At 47.7% G+C, this 6000-nt stretch overlaps 1 protein-coding gene across 1 annotated transcript in view; it reads right to left on the minus strand.

The window, feature by feature from the left end:
• The window catches only part of GTF2I (general transcription factor IIi), a 76519-nt gene extending 70826 nt beyond the window's left edge, over positions 1-5693 (minus strand). The window contains exon 1 of the transcript XR_012155400.2: positions 5424-5693. The gene's annotated coding sequence lies outside the window, so the exon portion shown is untranslated. The remainder of the gene's footprint in view (positions 1-5423) is intronic.
• Between the last annotated feature and the right edge of the window lie 307 nt (positions 5694-6000).

Consider the following 6000-nt stretch of genomic DNA (forward strand, 5'->3'; position numbering starts at 1 on the left):
ATATTTCAGTACGATACTTTCAGATTATCTGGTTGAGTCACATCAAGTCTACCACAAACTAAATCAACAGCATAAAGCTGGGTGATGGTAATTGCGGTCCATTTAAACATACTCTTCACAATTTCACTTCAAAGTTTATACAGCAGGTAGTTATGAAATACTGAGAGAGACTGTGATGTCAAACTGCGAGAACAAAATTTAAGTGGATTGTGTGCCTGTCAGAACTCCCAAAATGAACTCTCAGCCCCATAATCCAGAGGGTGCACTTTCAAAAATGTTTAAAGTAACATGGATCCAAGCCTGAACAAACACTTTACACAGACTGTCTCTCCACTCCCTTAAATTAGCAGACAGAAGCTTCCTGGTGCTTCTTTTCTGACTTTTACAGTTGCCAAGTAGGTCTCTGCTTTCCTCCCCCCCAGCTTCCCAAGGACTACTCCTTATTGTAAGTTCCACAAGGTGCAGTTAACACTCATGAGCTATAGTGTCCAACAAGAAAATTCATTTTACCCAATGTGAATAGACTTCTATATGCATTTATAATTAAAATTATTTTCTACTAGAGGGTAAATGATCCCTTCAGTACTTAGGCAGGCAGTTGACGTACACATCCAGGGAAAAAGCGTCACATAGGTCTTCACCCAAACTAACCCCACTATATTAATCTAACTAACCTGATCTGCTTCAAAAGATTAATTTGAATCTACTGTACATAAAATCTCATACTTTAAAAATACACAGCTCCCCAAAGACACACTACCAAAAATACTCTGGCTACATCAGTTCAAATGTTGTTACTTCAATGGTGAGTTCTCTCTCTTATTAAAACTAAAGAAAACAGTTTTCTACCTTTATAAATATGTAGCCATCAAGGCTGGTGGGACAAATTTTTATTTCATCTGTTTTGTTTTGATTGATGGATTCATGTTTTCTCCTACTATGTAATCTATGCTTCAGGAGTTTTAAATCAATGTAATCCAGTATGGTGCCTGCTCAAGAAGAAAGGAGCCGAAAGACTCTCTCAAAGATAATGTATATTTGTGGGCAATCACATATGCACAAAAAATAGATGACTTACTTTAAATTAGCCACCTAGCATAGAATTTAAAATTTTTTAAAAGTAATCTACTACATAGCCTTTTTTGTAAAAAAAAGGTCACACATCTCATCAGCAAGAGACTTGATAAGAAAACAACTGGAAAAAAAACAACAGGAAATGTCTAAAATGTGTTTAAGATTAAACATATTAATGAAGAGTCCGTGACCCAAGAACCTCTCAATGCCAACTGGCAAAGACGTGTAGAGGTGTGTATATTCTAGTTCACCAGGGAGTGTAAAATATATGTACAAATACTATGTAAGAAGTGCTAGAGAGAGAGAGACACTTTAAGAATATATTTTCAGTGTGTAGATACTCGTCACCAGCTAAGGTGAAAAACATGTTTTCTGAAAGACAAAAGTTGTTTATTCATCTGTGTTCACATGTATATTGAGTATTGTCTCATTCACAATAGGCTTCTTATCACCAGTCTGTGTGGAAAGCAAATGAAATATTGTAAGGACTTCAGAGAAAAAAAAATGTAACAGGAAGAGAAAACCTCTCTCACGGGTACACTTCAAAGGTTTGTTTAACTATGAGGGAAGGGGCGCTCAGAAGACACCCAGACTTCCTTCACTGAGGAAGTACAAAAAGACAGTGGTCTTGTTTCATGAAAAAAGTCTCAGCTAGCCTTGGTTAAAAACACTGAAGAGAATTTTGGGAGAGAGAAAACTTCCTTTGACAAGTTAATGTTAGTTTAGTCTCTAAAAGAGTGTGTTATGATTTTGTTTCATATATAATCGTTTCCAATATTCTTACTCACTATTACTAGAATCTTGAATCTTTGACAAACTTATTCTTGTTTTCACTATAAATATATCCAAGTGCTGTGGTGTTATGCAAGGTAGTGGACCTTGCTGAAACATACACAGTAATAGAGACAAAGAGTCCTGTGGCACCTTATAGACTAACAGACGCATAGGAGCATAAGCTTTGCTGGGTGAATACCCACTTCGTCAGATGCATTCGATGAAGTGGGTATTCACCCACGAAAGCTTATGCTCCAATACGTCTGTTAGTCTATAAGGTGCCACAGGACTCTTTGCCGCTTTTACAGATCCAGGCTAACATGATACTTTACACAGTAATGTGTTCTATTCCTTTGGGAACACTGAGCCTGGCAATTCTGTGAATATTCAGTGGATAAGGGTCTAGGACACTGGACTAGGAAATGCTCCAAGGACTTGGCGGTTGGTATGTGCCTATCACAACCTGTGTAGAAAGAGCTGGCACAGCTATGTTATTTAGGGGCATGTTTTTTTTCCACATGCCTAACCAACATAGCTATGCCAGCAAAACTTTCTAGAGTAGACCTCAAAAACAACAAGGAGTCTGGTGGCACCTTAAAGACTAACAGATTTATTTGAGCATAAGCTTTCGTGGGTAAGCCACCACTTCTTCAGATGCATGGAGTGAAAATTACAAATGCAGGCATTATATAATGACACATGAAGGGAAGGGAGTTACCTCACAAGTGGAGAGCCAGTGTTGACAGGGCAAATTCGATCAGGGTGGATGTATTCCACTCCCAATAATAGATGAGGAGGTGTCAATTCCAGGAGAGGCAAAGCTGCTTTTGTAATGAGCCAGCCACTCCCAGTTCCTATTCAAGCCCAAATTAATGGCGTTAAATTTGCAAATGAATTTTAGTTCTGCTGTTTCTCTTTGAAGTCTGTTTCTGAAATTTTTTTGTTCAAGTATAACTACTTTTAAATCTGTTATAGAATGTCCAGGAAGATTGAAGTGTTCTCCTACTGGCTTTTGTATGTTATCATTCCTGATGTCCGATTTGTGTCCATTTATTCTTTTATGAAGGGACTGTCCGCTTTGGCCAGTGTACGTGGCAGAGGGGCATTGCTGGCACATGATGGTATAGATCACTTTAGTAGACGTGCAAGTGAATGAGCCTCTGATGCTGTGGCTGATGTGGTTGGGTCCTCTGATGGTGTTGCTAGAGTAGATATGGGGGCAGAGTAGGCAACAAGGTTTGCTACAGGGATTGGTTCCTGGGTTAGCGTTTCTGTCGTGTGGTGTGTAGTTGCTGGTAAGTATTTGCTTCAGGTTGGGGGGCTGTCTGTAAGCAAAGACTGGCCTGCCTCCCATGGTCTGGGAGAGTGAAGGATTGTTTTCCAGGATAGTTTGTAGATCGCTGATAATGTGGTGGAGAGGTTTTAGCTGGGGGCTGTACGTAACGGCCAGTGATGTTCTGATATTTTCCTTGTTGGGCCTGTCCTGCAGTAGGTGATTTCTGGGTACCCGTCTCGCTCTGTCAATCTGTTTCCTCACTTTCCCAGGTGGGTATTGTAGTTTTAAGAATGCTTGATAAAGATCTTGTAGGTGTTTGCCTCTGTCTGAGGGATTAGAGTAGACCTGGCTCTCTGTGTGTGGGACAGACACAGCTCAAGGAGAGAGACAGAAACAGGAACAGAGACAGAAAGACTGAAGAGAGCAGACAACACACAGAGAGCCTGGAGAAGCTGGCAAGAGGCAGCTTGGGACTGCGAGCAAAGAAACTACCTCCTGTTATTTTTGGTTCCTCCTGTGTTTGGGGAAACAGGACTTTACACATTCTATGTAAATAAATAATATGGCATCAAAGGGTACCACCAGACTCTTTCATCAGTTCCTCCTGTTGGTGGAAACTCCCCACAGACCCTCAAACCTTGATTAGCCACTCAGGTCAAAAGGACTAACAGAATTTAAAATTCAATCTGAAATGATAATTCATATATTCTTATTGATAATGCCATGAATTGCATATTCCCCAGTGTTGCATATTCAAACTCAATGACTGCTGCTATTTCACAGGCAGAAAGGAGGGAAAGCTTCTGGTGAAAGTTTGTTTTTTTACAAAATTCCAAATCCCAGAGAAAGCAACTCTGTGACCTATTTTAGGCCTGCATTCCCAAAGGCAAGAAACTACACCTGTTTTCTTCCCAACCCTCCTCAAAGTAGACTGCCCCAGGAGGTGCTGAGCCACATTTTCTGGATCTCACCCGTCCCCCCTACAGGAGGAGAGGGGGGTGTAAATCAAGGAACTTGAGCACTCGTGCTCAACCAAGAGGCGTAAAGTCCTTGTTTCCCATTTTCCACTTCCAGCATGATGCCAAACCCCTAAACTTTCTCTTCTGGAGCTCACCAGACTCCCATTGACCAGCCAACTCCTAAAGGTTTATTAGCATACTCGCCCCGACGCCCTCCCAAGAAGCAGCTGCCTGCTGTCCCACCCTCATTCCCTATCAGTGTGCTCCAGGACCTAGCATGTGCCAGACAATGAGAAGCTGTGGCACCCCAGCGTAATGACCACAACCCTAACTAAGGGAGGAGCAGCTTCCTCCCTATGACCAAGATCATTGCACTCCTGCCAAAGATGGTGAATGTTGTGCCCAACCACCAAGGTAATAGTGACTGGGGATGGAGGAGGTGTGAAAGCTCCCTCCAAGAGAAAGGGAAACGAGATGCCCTTCAATCTCAATAGCAACTGGTGGGAGAGTGAGACACATCCCCAAGAAACAGTGACTCGGGGAAAGGGGGAATTGATGGGGTATAAACCTCCTCAAGGAATAGTGACTGCAGAGTGGCAAAGCTGCAGGTAGAGGAAATGAATGACACTCCCCACCCCCAGGGAATAGCAACTGGGGAGGAGGAGAGTCTCACACCCCACCCTAGGAATAGCGACCAGGGAGGAGAGGATGTGAGTTACACCCCCGCATACACACAGAGGGAACAGTGACCAGGGAGGGAAGATTGTGAGAGTTACACCCCCACAGAGGGAACAGCAACTAGGGAGGGGGATATGAGTCAGCCCCCTAACGGGGAATAGCAAGGGGGGGTCACCCCCCCACACATACAGGGAATAGTGACCGGGGTGTTAACCCCCCAGGGACCAGGGAGGGAGATGAGAGTCTCAAACACACACGGGGGGGGGGGAATGTGAGTCCCCCCCCACAGGGAATAGCGACTGGGGGGGAGATGTGAGTCACACACACGGCGAATAGCGACTGGGGGGGGGATGTGAGTTCCCCCCACCACACACGACCGGGGGGGGGGGATGTGGGTGTTCCTCCACACACACACACACGGCGAATAGCGACCGGGGTGGGGGGGGAGAGATGTGAGTGTCCCTCCCCCCCCACACACACACGGCAATAGCGACGGGGGGGGGGGTAAATGTAAGTCCCTCCCACACACGGCGAATAGCGACCGGTGGGGGATGTGAGGCCCCCCCCGGAATAGCGACCAGGGCAGGGAAACACCCCCAGGGACCGGCCCAGCCAGAGGCAGGCTCGGCCCAGGCCCGCTCCCCGCCCGGGCTCTCACTCACTGGCTGGCCGCCGCCGGGATCGGGGCAGCCCGGGTCCTGGTGAGTCTCGGCGAGGAGCCGCCGCCGCCGCCGCCCCGGGGAGGCCAAGCTAATCCCAGCTCACAGTAGGCGCTTCCCGGCAGGGCCCGTCCCCGCGGCCTCTTCGCGACTCGTCGGGCAGCCGGCGGGGGCTTGGTGACCGCGTCCACTGGGGCGCCGGCCGGGCCTCGTCCCCTCACACACTCGTTCACCCTGAACCCAGGACCGATGTGAGGGGGGGAGGGGGGGGAGTTTTTTTGTTCGAGGAAAGCCATTTGCGCAGGCGCACAGGCCGCGGCGCCTGCCGGGTGTTGCGGTTCGGCGGCCCGGTCCGTTCACGCGCTGGGCAGCGGCGGGCTAGGAGGCTGGCGGACTACAACTCCCAGCGTGCCCCGCGCAGGCGACCCGCCGCCGCGGCGTGCGGCGGAGCTCGGGGAAGGGAGCAACGCTGGCCTCTCAGGCGGGCGGCGAGGGGGGAACATGGCTGTGCGGCCAGCCTCGGCGCGGCGGGGAGCTGCGGGCGCGGCGGCCCCGGGTCCCGGGCCCACCTGCGCGAGGG

Source organism: Lepidochelys kempii, chromosome 17, assembly GCF_965140285.1.
Source record: "Lepidochelys kempii isolate rLepKem1 chromosome 17, rLepKem1.hap1, whole genome shotgun sequence".
Taxonomy (NCBI): domain Eukaryota; kingdom Metazoa; phylum Chordata; order Testudines; family Cheloniidae; genus Lepidochelys; species Lepidochelys kempii.